Source organism: Dermacentor andersoni, unplaced genomic scaffold, assembly GCF_023375885.2.
Source record: "Dermacentor andersoni unplaced genomic scaffold, qqDerAnde1_hic_scaffold ctg00000039.1, whole genome shotgun sequence".
NCBI lineage: Eukaryota > Metazoa > Arthropoda > Arachnida > Ixodida > Ixodidae > Dermacentor > Dermacentor andersoni.
The window spans coordinates 14,466,160-14,482,254 of NW_027314752.1; the positions used below are offsets into that span (position 1 = coordinate 14,466,160).

The following is a 16,095-nucleotide window of genomic DNA, read 5'->3' on the forward strand; positions in this document are numbered from 1 at the left end:
TTTCTCCTCAAAGGAAGCGAAACTGCGTTTCTCTCAAGACAACCTTTCAGGTGTCATGTCGCACGTCCTAATCAATAACCTTCCTTTGTTCATCAAGGCGGAAATGTTCCTCTAATATCACTAAAGAAAATCCGGGTCAGCAAATTGGTTAGATGCAATATATTATGTAGCATGTGTAACGTATTTCACAGCAACGCCTCATAGCTGCGTGTTTTAAAATTCAGAACATTTTCTCTTCAAAGGAAGCGCCACTGCGTTTCTCTCAAGGCAACTTTTCAGGTGTCATGTCACACGTCCTAATCAATAACCTTCTTTGGTTATCAAGGCGGAAGATTTCCTTTAATATTGTTAACGAAAACCTGGGCCAGCAAATTGGTTAGCGGCAATATATTATCTAGCATGTGTAACGTATTCCACAGCAACGCCTCATAGCTGTGTGTTTTAAAATTCAGAACATGTTCTCTTCAAAGGAAGCGCCACTGCGTTTCTCTCAAGGCAACCTTTCAGGTGTCATGTCGCACGTCCTAATCAATAACCTTCCTTTGTTCATCAAGGCGGAAGTTTTCCTCTAATGTCCCGAAAGAAAATCCGGGCAAGCAAATTCGTTAAATGCAATATTTCATGTAGTATGTGAAAGGTATTCCACAGCGACGTCTCATAGGTGCGTGATTTAAAATTCTGAAAATTTCATCTTCAAAGGAAGCGAAACTACGTTTCTTTCAAGACAACCTTTCAGGTGTCATGTCACACGTCTTAATCAATGACCTTCCTTTGTTCATCAAAGCGGAAATTTTCCTCTAATGTTGCGAAAGAAAATCAGGGCAAGCCAATTCGTTAAATGCAATATTTAATGTAGTATGTGAAACGTATTCCACAGCGACGCCTCATAGCTGCGTGATTTAAAATTCAGAACAATTCTCTTCAACGGAAGTGCCACTGCGTTTCTCTCAAGCCGACCTTTCAGGTGTCATGTCGCACGTCCTAAGCAATAACCTTCCTTTGTTCATCAAGGCGGAAGTGTTCCTCTAATATCACTAAATAAAATCCGGGTCAGCAAATTGGTTAGATGAAATATATTATGTAGCATGTGTAACGTATTCCACAGCAACGCCTCATAGCTGCGTGATTTAAAATTCTGAACATTTTCTCTTCAAGGAAGCGCCATTGCGTTTCTCTCAAGACAACCTTTCAGGTGTCATGTCGCACGACCTATTCAATAACCTTCCTTTGTTCATCAAGATGGAAGATTTCCTTTAATATCGCGAAAGAAAATCCGGGCAAGCAAATTCGTTAAATGCAATTTTTCATGTAGTATCCCTATTGAAAATTTGCCCGATGCTGGGCATAGTGGAATCCATCATCCATCATCATGGTGGATTATGGTAGTGGGTGGCATGCTGGGTGACGGGTGGCATGGTGGGTGCTGGGCATGGTGGTTGCTGGGCGTGGTGGTTGCTGGGCACGGCGGGTGCTGGGCGGCATGGTGGTTGCTGGGCAGTGGGTGCTGGGTGGCACGGTGGGTGCTGGGCGGCACGGTGGGTGATGGGTGGCACGATGGGCACTGGGTTGGATATCATCGTGGGCGCAGCACGTCAAAGGCAAGTTGTGTGATGAATTGAAGGAGCAACCATTGCTATTCGGAAGCTCATGACGGGCTATCTTTATGTGATGTTGAGTCTTGTGAAGTGTCCCGTCTGTATATACGTGTTGCCAAGATGCAGCTATTTTCATGCCATAACGAATCAATCTGTAAAGCACCATACTACGTAGCATATCATCACACTTTATTGAAAAAGCATCACTGGACTTGTACTGTATTTACTTTTCCACTCGCTTGCCCTGGCGTCCTGCTTGTGTAAAAGAAAGCTCCAAAGGTGCTTTCGCAGGGAAGCAAGGTGGTTCTCCGGATGTGGTGCAGGTGGCATCATTGGATGGTCACTTATGTATTTCTCCAGGCAGTCTAAAAGGAGAGTGCAATAAATATATAAGTAAATTGTTTTTCCAATGATTTCTAGCAATAAGTGAATGAAGGAAATCTGCTCTAATCACTTCAACAAAAGTTTCAGATAACAAAATGCAGCAAATGTTACACACAAACATGCTACCCAGGGCGCAAGCCAGCACAGATTTATTTGCAGTGAGAATGCATATACATGCATCACATTGTTTTGCAGATTTACATGGGAGCTGTACTCAAAGCTTTATGGGGCGGATATTTGGCTTCTGATTTTGCATAATTTGTCTGCTCTTCGACCACCCAAATTCCTGTCAAATTTGGAGAGCCACAATTTGGCTACACTTTCTCTAACGCATGTAGGAGAGCTGCAAGGTGCAAACTGTCTGGTTTGTCCATTCTATCATTTGTTATCTTTACTTGTTGCTCGTGCAGTTGGTGAGGAAGTCGTAACTTTAGCATTTGCCATATAGGCATAAAAGATTTCATGTAAAAGCTGTATAATGGCTGGCTTGCAAGCAAACCAATGTTTTAAAGTGAAGCTTTTTTTGCCTCTTCTCCCAACATTACGGGCGCTGCAGCTGCTAAGGTCTTGTCATGCGTGCCGTTGGATTTCTTGCAACATTACCAGATGGCGCTCACCTCTGCACATCCTGACCGGCGCTCCTGCCCCTGCATTTCACCGTTAGTGTGTATCACACGTGCTGTGCTGGTTTTAATTTCTATGCGAGAAAAATGCAGTTGCTGGGCTGTGATAGTGTAAACATTAGAATCGTCCTTAGTCTGAAGAGAGCGCTTTGAGCTGGAATCTCAACAGTGTGTTGGCCATGTATGTAGAAGGAGCCCATTAACACGCGCCAGCAAGGCGCGCACTCGACGTCGAGGACACCCAGACTTGAAAGAAGCGTCACACAGAACAGGACCGTCTTCGCTACGCAGTGAAATGTAGTGCAGACCGCGAACTTATGTATACATTGTATACATACAATTACAATACGTAATTGAAGTATGCACAGCCTCATAATTCAATTAAAGTTTAATATTTCTGCCATGATGCGGTGTGCCATGTGAGGCAATGACAATGCTCAATTCCCTCTCGGAGATTATGAACAATGACTCGCAACAACGCCTCAAGCAAACACATCTCCCTGTGTGTTCTGTGGACTATGCAGACAAACAGAAGTGGTGCATGCAAGGTAACGCTTAACATCAACTCGCCACTTTCGTATTGGACTAAACGCTGAAAGATTATAAACTTGCCATTAACATCACCGTTAATTATTGTCAATCAAAGCAAACACTGTGTGCTTCGTGTACATCGATTCTCACAGTGCATGGGATCTGCCATTTTTTTTTGTTCTACTTTTCAATCTCCATATTGCTACTTTGCTAAGCTAACCTACATCTTCAATGTAAAAAATGCCTAAAGAAGCACCTTAACGTAATACAATCTTTCATGCTCGTCTGTTTAAAAAAACCACATTTCTGTAGGAAATGAAATCTGCGGCAGAGTGTTGATGTGACTACGAGAGTAACTGGTACTTTGATCCATAAAACAATTGAATCTTGGCAGAAGAATGCCAGTTACAGCCACACTATATAGTCCTTTCTAATCCAGGCTGGCGGAAAGTGCTGGAATTCCGCATGATGCCCAGCACCTTGCTTTTCTTGGCACCGACGAGAGGCATGAAAACTTTAGGATGCTTTGCGTAGAACAAGATCAGCTATGCAGATCAGAGCGTACATGCGACTTATGTATGAGGTGCTTTCTTTGTGTAGCAGTTCTTTCCTCATTCTTATGCTTAAATAAAATGAGATCACTGAAAGTATGCCGAAAGTGCTGATAGGTCATATCTTACAAACTTCAATAATCAGAACATCTAAAATCAAGAAAGCGGCTGACAGATGGGATAGCACACTGTGGTATGAAGGTTATAAATATGGATGAGGTGCCTCAGAAAGGCTGGCCAATGTTTCGATAGGAGCTATCTTTGTCAAAAGCGGCCTGGTCAGCCTTGGCATGTTAGTTTTAAAGGACTAGTAGGGTGTCGTCACGTGCGGTTGTTGTCAGTGGCAGCTGGTTGTAAAGGGAGCGACTTTAAAGAGAATGAGCGCTGTCGTCTGACGTCTGTAAGCATGGTTCCTAAGACGAGGGCACAAGACCGTGAGAATAGGAATGCGGCAAGAAAAGAAACGAAAGAAAACGAGAAAAAAGAGATGCCAAGAGGCAAAAAAAGAAAGACAAGAAAAAGAAGGGCATGGGAGCGTGTTAAGGAAGTGAGGGGTTAGGGAGCATTCAGGAGTGTCATTGGCAGCATGTTTCTGCCGTTTTAGAAGAACTGGTCAGGCGGTCAGTGTGCGAGTAACAAAAAAGACCCCAAAAGACATCAGTTGAAAGAATGACTTGAGTAGCGTAGCAGCAACGCGTCGGGTAATTTTGAAGTTAAGATGGCGACAAGGTGTCTCGTATGCAATGCATGTGGTAGCTGGCAGGCAGAGGCATGGTGTTTTAGGGATGTCAGCCTCAGTAGCTCAACGTAGGTGTCGTCACAGTGGTATATAGAGCTGGTGATACCCTGTGTGACTGATGCGCAGAAAAAGGTATCCTGGCATCTGGGACTTTGGATTGTGGTGGTGAGGGTGTTAAAAAAATATGCTAGAAAACAGACAAAAGGGGGGAACTGAAAGTGGAATAAGAAATAGGAGGGTTACATGAGCAAAAGCGGGTGGAGGCAGGTGTACATGGGAAAAGGGGTCATACCGTTGATATAAACATTAAAACATGAAAAAATATAATAAATTGAGTAGTAAGCAGGTAAAAATTAGAAACGGTGGAATAGGCGAGGTTAAGAATTAGGTTTAGCTGGTGGCACCATGTGTTTTGTGCCTTGGTTGATGACATGAGGCTTTCCGATTTAAGTTACAGCTTTAAAGTTTTTAAAGATTCTAAGCTGCTATGTGTTAAATTAATTCCCATTAGATGTAGGCATTTAAACTTGTGTATGAGGTATGATTCCATATATTTCCTCTAGCGAGGTGAGCGGAAATTTGTGGTCTATAGAGCCTTGCTTTGTCACATATGACATGTTCATGGAAGTGGCTGGCTACTGCTTTAGGTAAATTGTCTTGTATCTGCGCGGTGACCGTTCAGTCTTTTATGAATTTTTTGTCCTGTCTTACCTATGCATTATTTGCTACAAGCGTCACATTCTAGACAGTAGACTACATTGCTTGATGTGCAGATGAAACTCGAAGTTACCTTGTTTGAGTAATTTGATGCTGTACTTATTACTGTAGTAGTAGATTAAATATGTTCGCATGTAGAGTACCCGGGCGGCCACAGGGACTGGTTCCTAACTTCGTTTTTGTTTTTAGTTTGGCACGTACAAGAATATCCTTAATATTATAGTGTTTAATCTCAAAACTACTCTGGGTAGGGCGTAAAAAATCTTGTTTCTGGTTGCTGGTGAGAATTGGGTAGTATTTATTGAGGATGTTGGTCATGTTTGGGAGTGTGTTTGAGAATTTAGTAGTAAGAGGCGCTGTTCTTGTGATCCTAGGGTGGGGCTTGAGCACCTCGGCTCAGTCAAGTTTGGTTGCATTGGTGCAGGCTTTCTGAAGGGCACTCTTTGGGTGGTTCCCGTTTGATAGGGTTTCTTTAAGGTGATCAAGTCTATCTATGTAGTCTTGGTTTTCAACACACATGTGACGTAGCCATGTGCTTGGCCTTTAAAGATGCCTTCTTTGCAATGTGGCTTGATGGTGGCTTGTATATTCTAGGTACTGTTGTTTGTCAAAAGGTTTCCATACAGCATTGTCATTAGTTTCCCAGTGTCAATGTATATTGTTGTGTCCACAAAGTTTATGCGCTCCATTGAAGATTTTGATGTGAATTTTATTGTTGGGTGAAAAGAATTTAGAAATCCTACATATTTATCTAGGCTGTCTTGACCGTGTCACCATATTATGAATATGTCGTCTATGTATCGTAGGTATGTGTGGGGCCTGTCAGTGCAGCGCAATAGGAAGTCTGTAGAATCCCCATAAATATGTTCGCATAAATGTTTTCCCATGTACATCTGCTTCCGCCCGCTTTTGCTCATGCCACCCTCTTATTTGTTATTCCAGTTTCAGTTCACCCCCATATTTGTCTGTTCTTTATTAAATTTTTTCGAAACACCCTCACCAACACATTCCAAAGTCCCAGGCACCAGGATACCTTCTTCGGTGCCTCAGCCACACAGGGTATCGCCACTTCTGTATACCGCTGTGACGACACCTACGTTGAGCTACTGGGACTAACGTCCATAGAAAGACCATGCCGATGCCTTTCAGCTACCCTATGCACTGCATTCTGGACTCCTTGCTGCCATCTTAACTCCTTTTAAATTATCCGACGCCTTGCTGCTATGCTACTCAAGTCATTCTTTCAACTAATGTCTTTTCGGGTTGTTTTTGTTACTCGAGCACTGACCGCCTCACCGGCTCCATTAAAGCCACAAGAACATGCTGCCAAAGACACCCCTGAATGCTCCCTAACCTCTTGCTTCCCCAACACCCTCATATGCCCTTCTTTTTCTTTTCTTGTTCTTTCTTTCCCTCTTGGTGTCTCTTTTTTTCTCCTTTTCTCCCAACCTTCCCACTCCCACTCTTGTTCCTACATCTTAGGAATCATGCTTACAGACATCAGGTGACCACACTCATTCTCCTTCAAGTCTCTCCCTTTACAACCAGCCACTCCCGACAACTGCATGTGACGTCACTCTACTAACACTTTAAAACTAACATGACAAGGATGACGAGGCAGCCTTTGAGAAGATAGGTCCTCCTAACGGAACGTTGGCCACCCTTTCTGAGGCACTTTATCCCTGTTTATAACTTTTACATCCCAATAATCAGAATAGTGTTTTGAAATTGCATGGCTGTGAACGCTGCAGATTGTAAAGCAGCACATCAGGTGACCACAGTCAACACTTTGGAAGGCAGTGGTTTAAAAAGCTTCTTTTAGACCATACAATTTGCCAAGCTTTGTCGGAACCCAATTTTCTTGAGAAGCATTATTTCAAAAAAGTGAAATGAAAGCTGCAGCGTGAAAAGCTACAATAACGCATGCCAAGTCTACATTAGAAATTTCAAAGACAATGAGGTGCTTAAATGTTCACTTCTGTTAAGACAATGAGCAGCAGGTGAATGCAAGCTATCAAGGTCCTGTCAAAATTAACCGCTCGTGTAGCCACCCGACTTTCTTGATTGTTTTTTAATTCAAACTGATTATGGGGGAAACTTTGTGGGCGGTTTTCGCAAGAAACCCATATCCCGAAATTATCTTGTTCTGCTTTTCATACCCACAGAGACATTTAAATTGTGTGTCGAGACACAGTGCATATACAGCAGAAGAAAAAGATATACATATAGGCACTTGCCTTATTCTTGCTTAGGCATTTCATGTCGCTCTGTATACATCATGCAATGCTAACTCATTCAGATAGCTTGTAGATATGCAGTTATGTTTCTTAAATGAGGTGACTGTTGACTTACTCTTCAAAGCAGCCACTTTCTCCGGTGTTGCCGGAAGCTTCCCAGATGCGCGGCACATTGTCCGGCAGGCCTGTCCAGTCACGCTGCTTTCACCTGCTTGCACTGGTGTCCACAGGTGCCATGCCAGCTCTAATGGGCACTTTCCGCCGGAAGCAGACTTGAATATGTAATGCCACTTGTTGAGTGGCATCACAAATCCCACACCAATCTGTACCTGCAATAGATATGAAGTGTTTTTTTCCTGAGCAGTATTCTTAACACTAAAACACACTTGTATAAAACAATATGATATAGGTTAATTAGGTCCGTCAATTTCTGATGCAACTCTATAATTTCCAATTTCTGCCCCTCGAACAAGTTTTAAAAAAAAATGGGGTTAAACCCAACCTCACCAAGAAATTCATTTTTGAGTAAAGGAATAAACTAATAAAATTTTCCCAATTTGAGGGCAGCAAGCACTCATATTTCGTACAGTCTAACCTTGCAATAATAAAATTAACAGAGAAAGCGAAACAATTGATTCAAATAGGCGCACCACCATGCAGAGAACAGTGCAAGAACAAGTGACGTCAAGGCCTCCAAAATTGCAGTGTCACACGGAGAACAGTGCAGCACATGTTACCTAGAGACCTACGCGCGCCAGTCTCCAAAGCTTTGGCCACCACCATCACACACTACATGGCCTTGTTCTAAAGAACACTGGAGACATGCCTTGAAAGTATGATTGCTCTTGCATGGCTGAAAACAAGTGAATTCCCTTGTGGGCTCTGAAAACCACTCGCACCACTCACTCATCTCAGCAGTTATATTTTCGTCATGACTAAACTGCAGCGACAAATGCGCCAAGTCCCGTCACAACTTCAAACTTCAGAACTCAGTGTGCACGCTCCTTTTACTGCGACCAGGTTTGCAATGTTTGTTGTAACAGTACAGCGCTAGTACAGCGGCAGTGGAATTCTCTTTAGGGACAATTGCACCTTCTACATCTTTTTGTAGGTTTTTGCGCAATATGTGCGTTGCTGTTTTTTGTCATTAAGCCCTTCAGTTGATGCCTAGAGCCCGTTCAGACTGTGTCTCTTTGTGTGTGTGTGTGCCCTTGCACTTTTCATGATGTCCAAGTTCAGCTACCACCAACTAGAACTAACTTTTGCATTAATCAGAAGTACATATTAGCACGCTTTATAAAAAGCCAAAGGATTAGCACTATGCTGACCGGAAATTAGAAATGGTAAGAATATTCTGGCTGAAAACAACCCCCCATTTCATGTTTATCAACACTGACGGGCAAGTAATTAAGAAAGTTGGTGTACGTTAATGTTTACCTTTTGAGTGATACAAGGGACAGAAAGAAGACAACAGGACACAAAAGCTACCAATTCAACATTAATTTTGATGCAAAAATTAAAGATAATATTTATACTGCGTGTGCTCTTGCACTGCACAAGCAATCTTTTAAGACAAAGGGCACAAGTTGCAATACAAATGTACAAAATCATGATAAACAGTACTTGCACAAAAATATAACAAATAAGCACGGAGTGATCACTATTCCGTGTCATTTAGATAGTATTCCTCTTTGTAATGCAATCATAATGAGCACTTGCTGACAGGTGTCCCTCTTTTTTAAATGGTATGCCTCAGTGATGTTGATCAATCGGTTGCCTTAAGTAAACAAAAGAGATGAACAATCTAAATCTGGCGTGCATCACCAGTTGTGTCAATGCATTGTCAAGTGGGACGAGCATGCTTGTCCCTTGAGTGAATATTGGTGCTCTCCTGGGCACATGGTTATACACCGGCCAGTCTGCCCCATATACAAGACCGTCCATTCTTAGTACGAAGATGGTGCAGAGTGGCCGAACTCTGCGGGTTGCCAGCGCGCATGGCATGGCTGTGTTACGGAGCTAAGCGGCGCAGGCGCACAGGGGCTTAGAGGTGGGACTTCATGTCGTGTGTCATCCGCTAAAGCATGGCATGCTCCCGCACTTAGCAGATGACACGAAGCTCCACATCCCCCCTGCGCCATGCACGCTGGCACTTCGCGGGGCGTGGTCACGCTGAGTCGTGTTCGTGCCAAGAGTTGACGACCCTGTACATTTGACCAAACATACACATGAACAGAGGCATAGACTACACTACTAATGACGGACACAAGACATATTTAGTGGTAATTTATACAAATCTCCTTTGCCTGGACGTCATTCTCAATGCGCTTGTGAAATGCTATGCACACATATTTCGAGCGAAAAAATAAAGTAGGCAGGTATGCAGCACAGTCCACAAGTGAACTGAGAAAAGCGAGCAGGCAAGCGAGGTACGCTTGGTTAAACATACCACGAAATATGTCTAGTGCGTGTTAGGGGGAGTGTACTGCATTCCAATGTTAGGAAGCTGACAGGCCAGGAACTAAATATGTACCAAAGAAATCACCACATTTTACTGAGAAGACCGGCATGCTCGTATGACTTGGCCGTGCATTGCCGCGATAGGGCTTTAGGCCAGATTAAATTAGTTTATCTGTTTCCACCCACGGTGAAAAATTGACAAGAGAAATCAGAGGCATACCACAAGACGTGTGAGCAAGCCCCCATTATGAATGCATGAAAAAAGGCGCCCTTTCTAGATGACAAGGGATAGAAATTAGTCTGACTATTCACCTTTTTTTACGCAAATACTGTTTATTATGATTTTTTGCCTTTGTATTACAACTCACATTTTCCTTCTGAAGGAACTTGTGCACAATATAAGCACACATTCAGTGTTTTTATTCCTTCTATCAAAATATTCAGTCATCACTGGTCATGTTGTATGGTCTCCCTTCCTTCACTGTGTAAATTTTGTCCTCAAGAGTTATGTGAGCTGACTGGCAAACTCACAACGACACTACAAATTTTACCTAGAGGATACGACTGGTTCTCAGAAAATGCACAAATACGGAAACAGGTGTCTGTGGGCACACTGTAGCAATAATGAGTGCAAGCTACCTTTGACATTGCTGCAATACATCAGTTGTCACATGGCTACAACCCTTAAGAAACAACAGAAATGTAAGTGCACATCAAAAACAAGCAGGTTCATCAACCACAAATTTGAATTCAGCAGCCACAACATAGGCAGTTTCATGTAGCTAAAGCATTAGCTAATATGTGGAAAATACATGCACAAGCACCCTTAGCTTGAGATACCTGCATACCAACATAAAACCATGAGTTGCAGTGCATATGATGCTTGTTCTTGACACTAGTATTTGTATACTTTTTGGATTACGTACAATGCTTCCAATTGATTTGCCCAGTAATCAAAGGCTTTTGACAGCATTCCACTTTGTACTTGCGAGTTGAAAATATTCTCACCTGAACAGCAACAAGCAGAATAAATAGAAAACTGCCCACTGTGCTAACCAAATATGTGGAGAGACCCAAAGTAATAGAATTATTTCTGGACAGCTGTAGACTTAGAGCTTGTTGGCTGATAATCACTATTAAAATTACACCACTGCCAAGCAGATGTTCTGTGTGGTGCTGTTGAAATCAAGTTCACTTGATGAGCAACATAGCAATAACCAGCAAATGCTTTAGCAATAGCGAGCAGGCAATCTTGCATGTGCAAAACTGCATGCTTATTTAATGAGAGTGCATCAATAGACTGAACTATGTACCAACTATGTGGTCTATGCAGTATAGACAAAGTCGAAAACGATGCAACTGGGCACAGACTCTGCCACAATGCCTACTTGCATGAATGGGTATAGCTTAAGAAGAGTATAAAAAAATGTAGAGAAACAAAGCAAGCTTACTAGAAAACTCCTCACTGCTGTAGTACTTACAGCACAGTGAATACTGGCCTTCATGTACCATTTAAAGAAATTCAAGCTCGTGTCCATTGTTCTGGGAACTTGAGAAATATTTGGGAAATTAATGCAGAAGGCTGGGCTAGTTGGCATTGACACAGCTCCTGTGACATAGCTACTAGCACAAACAAGGCGAATGGAATAAAGGTCGGACTAGTCAAAGCAGTAGACTTCAACTGACAAGCTTTATTCAGAAGAAACATGCAAACAGGCCACCGCATGCTCAGTTAAGGTGGAGACAGATGCATAAACGAATGTGCCACATAGGGGATAACCAAATGCACATAGAAGCTGATAAGCATCCACAAGAAGCGATTACAAAGCATTCACCAGATTTTTCTGAAGACACAACACTTATTTATCAGCTAGTACCAGTGATGGAGTGCTTATGCATTCATCAGCAGCTTTCGAAATGCAAAACACCTCAAACATTTCCCTATATAACTGCCTGGCAAACTGACTGAGCACTTGTGTGTTATGAAAACATGGGGAGCATTTATGGGTACTTCAACAGTGATCAGCCAAGTAGCCAGTGCCTGTGAGAGCATTTACAGCGTTCCGGTACTCCCCAAGCCACTCATTCAGGCACCTGTTCGTTCAATATACCACTTTCCACAGGGAAGCGCAATGTAGTATACCACCACTACATTTCAGTTAACAAAGCAGGTGACATGCTCCTTAGTGCATGTACCTTGACGCTCGGCAATGTTTACCAACTTGCATATTCTTGTGAGCGTTAGCGGTGCTGAAAAAATGCCTACACCAAACTTGTTCGCCACCTTTCTTCTAGGCGGTGGGACACCCTGTGTATGTATGGCAGAGCTGCACGGCTACCACTGGGATATGCATTACTGCACGTCCAGTGGGCAATGTGGTAGTGCCAATGACTTTCTTGTTGTGCTGGCTTTGCTGTTAAAAACATTGTGGGTGTTTTCGAACAGTGTTCAGTAGGACTCAAGTTCACACATGAGTTGCCAGAAGATGATCACCTGCAATCATTCGATATTCGTATAATTTTAAATCATACTTTCCCTTATTATATATACTCTTTTAGGAAAAAGAAGCCCTTGCTCGACCACCGTTTGGCATACTCCATGTTAAAAGATGCATAGCTCCTAGCTGCTCGAGAGCTGTTCTGGTTAAATCTTGTGCACCAGGTTTCCTCAGCGCTCAGCAACAAGCGAGCCATTTATGTAGGGCCGGGTATCTCGATAACACCTTGGTGTCAATTACTGGGAGCCTCATTAAAGAGGTAAAAACAGATCTGGCAGCTGCTCGGTGCAATAACGCACATCCCAGTGGGCGCTCTGTGGCTGTGCCATCTGTACATGGGGTGTCCCACTACCTAAACAATGTGGCAAGCCAGTGCAGTGTGGGTGTTTTCTTCAGCGCCACTAGAGCTCGCAAGAATGTGCAGGTTGGTAAGCAACGCCGGGAATCAGGGTACATGCACAAAGGAGCATGTCACCCACTTTTTTAACTGCAATGTGGGGGTGGTATACAAAATTTCACTTCCCTGTAGAAAGTGCTGTATTGGACAAAAGGGCAGGTTCTTGACTGAGAGGCTTAGGGAGCACCGGAACGCTGCAAACGCTCTAGCAGGCACTGCCCATTTGGCTGACCACTGCCGAAGATGTGCTCGTAAATACTACCTGTGTTTTCAAAACAAGCAAGTGCTCAGACGGTTTGGCAGGCAGTTAGATAAGGAAATATTTGGTGTTTGGCATTTCAAAGGCTGCTGATGAATGTGTAAGCACTCCTTCACTGGAACTCACTGATAAAGGAGTGTTTGTTGTACCTTGAGAAGACCCTGCTGAATGCTTTGTAATGGCTTGTTGTGGCAGTATTGGCTTCGTTGCGCAGTTGGTTTCCTCCCATGTGGCACATTTATTTATGCATCTGTCTGCAGATATTTTTGAGCATAAGGTGGGGCCTCATTGTGTGTTTTCTAAATAAAGCTTGTAAGTTGAAGTCTGCACTGTCATGTCCAACTTTTTTCAATTAGTCTTGTTCGTGCAAGTAACCATCACAATAATTGTAATACCAATGTTAAACAATGGTAAGCATGCTGCATGCTTAGACCTGTGACATATTTGGCCCATTACACTTTTAATCCTTACGTGTGCAGAAACTGCACAAGTGTGTAGCCTAAACAAAAGAAAGTGGATATAAAAGGTATAACACAGGAAAGTTTCAAATCAATAAAACAAAATAACAAGAGGTAGATATAATGTGTACTAAGAAAAATAAAATGTAACGCGCAGCCAAGTGATTGATGCAAGAAAAAATAAACCTCAAGACATGTTAGGTCTAGTTTTAAAGTGTACAAGGTAATGTGTACATAATGTCTACAAACACAAATAAGCAGCAAGTTGAATAAAGTTGAGCAGATATTTAGCTTCTCTAGTAAGCACTTCTGAATAATATGTCCATAAACTTATTGACGAATGATACCGAGATCCTACTTTTGCAAACACATACACTTCAGTCATACCTGACCAGACCATCCGATTACACACAGCGCTGCTGCAGCCATAGCTCCTCCCTGACGTGGACACTGTTGTTGGTCACGGCCTTGCCACTGCAAGATAGGTTCTGTGTTAACTTATAGCAGTGGCACATTAAAGAAGTCATCGTGAACACATGCAAGGAGCACAGAAAAAGTCACAAAAACAATGTTTGCACCACTGCAGGGTGGGAACAGAGCACAATGTCAAAGTTACTGATGAATATTGTGATAATAGGGACCTCTTCATGACAATAAAATTTTTAAGACCTACAGCTACAGTACATTACAAACAAATGTTTGTTTACGTAACAATTCATTTTTTTCTATCAGTTAAGCAACTTTCCCTTGTCATCTCTAGTTATGTCAAAGTTATGTCAAAACACCTTGTCTCAAAACGTAAGCTGTAGTAGTAGCAAGCCGTAATTGCTTAAATTTTTTTGCCCGAAGCCTATGAGGGAGATCTTGTGCGCGACGGCGACGCGCGACGGCTTTGAGCGAGAAAACGGGCCGTCGCGCGAACATATCGCTCGTTCTTGTCGCCTGGTTCTGGAAATCTAGAATTCGTCGCTCGTCGCCCAGAAGTGCTATGAGCGAACAGACAATAGCGCGAAGCCGGAACTGGATGTACATCAGTCGAGTACTAGCGCTTGTGGCACGGAACAAGCAAACGACTATTTTGATACGTGCAAGGTTAAGAACCTACTGCAAGACTTTAAAGAAATGTTTTACGCTGCTCCTTTGAGTAAAACACAGCAACCTAAATTAATAAAGCACACTTTTGGCGCGTATTTGTTGCCCTCATACCGGCAACACCGGGGAGTCGGCTCTCAATGTCGTCGCTCGCATAGGGTACGACTTGTACGGAACGAGCTAGCGCGACAGTCATCTACATCGCGTCTCTGTCGCGCGCAAGACTGCTCGCATGGGGTACGACTTGTAGGGAACGAGCGAGCGCGACAGCCATCTACATCGCGTCGCTGTCGCGCGCAAGATCACTTGCATGGTGTTTATACTTTTTCCCAATAACTGCTCACAAACCGACAATCGCGTAAACAGACATTATTTACAACCTCGAAGCATAAGTAAGAGAGGAAACGTCATTGCAGTAAGAATAGGTAAAGAGGCAGATGAGTCTTTATTATCCAACGTCAGCAGAAAAGTGGCAGCTCGCGCAAATGAGGACTGTTGCCGAACCTAATCCCTCTCACCGGAAGGAAGCGCTCACCAAGATTTTCAATTTAGCATTAAGCCAATAAACTTGCGCAAGCAAATTATGTCAACCAACGCTCAGCAAGCATCGGCACAGTCAATGTCGTCGTGAGAGTTCGATTTCTTATACGCTCGCAAGGCACTCTATGCACACACGAGAAGCAAGCACAGCATGCGTGTACTCACCTGTTAAATGGTATGATGCTGTCGAAAAGCGCCCTCCAAGTTGCCGGAGCTGCAAAGTTATTCCCGCACACATGCCGTTGCGTAGTGGACGACCTGCGGAACGCTAATAATGCGCATCATTTCTTTGCGGCGTCCACCGAACTCTCCACAACCACCACGGACAAAGGGAACGCACTCCATGGCATGAAAATCGTTGGTCCACGTTTGCCTGGCGCACCACGCATACCGCGAGTTTGCAGCGAGACACAAGCTATCTTCTGGCACTTTTGTGCACGCGAACTAAGTCGCAATTCATTACAGCAAACGCAAAAACACGATCAAACAAACACATCGTAGCAACCCGTACGACCGACAGCACATGTAAACAAGGGAACAAGACTGGTGGATGGATACTATGAGCAACCTCTTTGAAACGAAGCGGTGGGTGGCGCCACCTGTGAAATGGGGAGTTTGTTTGGCCTCTGCGATGACTAAAATAATAACCAGCACACACTCGCTTTGTGCCTTGTTGCGCCGAACTACATATAGATGTTGCAATACATAAACAACCATCGCACAGGTTATATTATCTGCTATACTTTAGCGCAGAAAGAAATTCTATGACGTATTTTCGATTTCCAGTAGCTTCCGTCGCATGCGGGCAGTAAAAAGATGGCCTTCGAGATTCGCGTATGCCATTCTTAGGAAGCCTTCTCTGGGCTTTAATTTGAAGAAATATATATAAAAAGGTTTAGCAAAAAAAGTAAAAAAAACGTGTGGAAAGCGAGGGGGTGGAGCCCCTAGCCCAGAACTCCACTGGCTTGTGCGGTCCGCCGCGCCTGGTCGAGGCTGGCGAGCCAGGTCTCCCAT

The 16,095-nt window shown here is 43.4% G+C and overlaps 1 long non-coding RNA gene across 1 annotated transcript; it reads right to left on the reverse strand.

The window, feature by feature from the left end:
* Window positions 1–1,763: 1,763 nt before the first annotated feature.
* On the reverse strand, window positions 1,764–13,916 carry LOC140214371 (uncharacterized). Its single transcript, XR_011891312.1, has 3 exons — window positions 13,837–13,916; window positions 7,493–7,706; window positions 1,764–1,960 (listed from the first exon to the last, which is right to left on the reverse strand). It is a non-coding gene; the product is annotated as an uncharacterized lncRNA (long non-coding RNA).
* Window positions 13,917–16,095: the final 2,179 nt, after the last annotated feature.